The 716-nt window shown below is 47.2% G+C and overlaps 1 protein-coding gene and 1 long non-coding RNA gene across 2 annotated transcripts in view; one reads left to right on the forward strand and one right to left on the reverse strand.

Moving 5' to 3' along the window:
* LOC127749177 (actin-binding protein WASF1-like) overlaps positions 1-716 on the reverse strand; it is a 62,798-nt gene that overhangs the window by 33,159 nt on the left and 28,923 nt on the right. The gene's annotated exons all lie outside the window — the stretch shown is intronic.
* The window catches only part of LOC127749170 (uncharacterized), a 3,999-nt gene that overhangs the window by 1,974 nt on the left and 1,309 nt on the right, over positions 1-716 (forward strand). The window lies entirely within an intron of this gene.

Here is a 716-nt window from a genome sequence, read left to right on the forward strand (position 1 = left end):
AAACACTGCTCTCTTTTGCCCGCTTTTACCTTCGCATATAGACGCGGTGTCACGGTGAGTCGACTGTCCGAAAGGCACGTGTCGCGGCTGGGGCGTCATTGTGTGGTAGCCCCCTGTCTTTGCTTTGTGTGCGCCAGCTGGACTGGGCGCCAAGTGAGATAACCCCACCACACCCTACCCCGCCCCGCCTTTCAGAAATAACTTTTGTCGCCAACCCGACCGCGGCGCAGGGTAAGGAAGGCCAGGAGGGCAGCTATGTAGCGCCGTGCACGTCACCCGCAACGTGTGTGTCACAGCCGTCACGCGTCACCCGCGCCGTCACCCGAGGAGGAGCAGAGACGTAAGACGCGTACCCCTCTTTCTGTGCGAACATAGGGGGTCTAATCTGGTAAAGTTTTATTTTCTAATTCTATTAATGTTACCAAAAGTTACAAAAAGTCATTGGACAACCTAGTTATTAGCAAAAAAACTACTTCAAAAAAGGACTTATCCAAACTCTGTTTGCACGCAACATTCTTTCTGAACCTCATGATTTAAAAACTCCCCGTAGTGTTCAATTACATCAGAATATCTAAATCTGTAAGTTATGAGAGCCCTTATTTATAGTTTTTACCCCAAATAAGTTTTGATCTATTACGTTCAACCAAAATATTATAAAGAGGCAAAACGGAAAAGAACAAAATCTTCCTGGGTCAAAAATCATGGTGGGGGACTCT

This window comes from Frankliniella occidentalis, unplaced genomic scaffold (assembly GCF_000697945.3).
Source record: "Frankliniella occidentalis isolate FOCC.00 unplaced genomic scaffold, Focc_3.1 Scaffold37, whole genome shotgun sequence".
Lineage (NCBI taxonomy): Eukaryota > Metazoa > Arthropoda > Insecta > Thysanoptera > Thripidae > Frankliniella > Frankliniella occidentalis.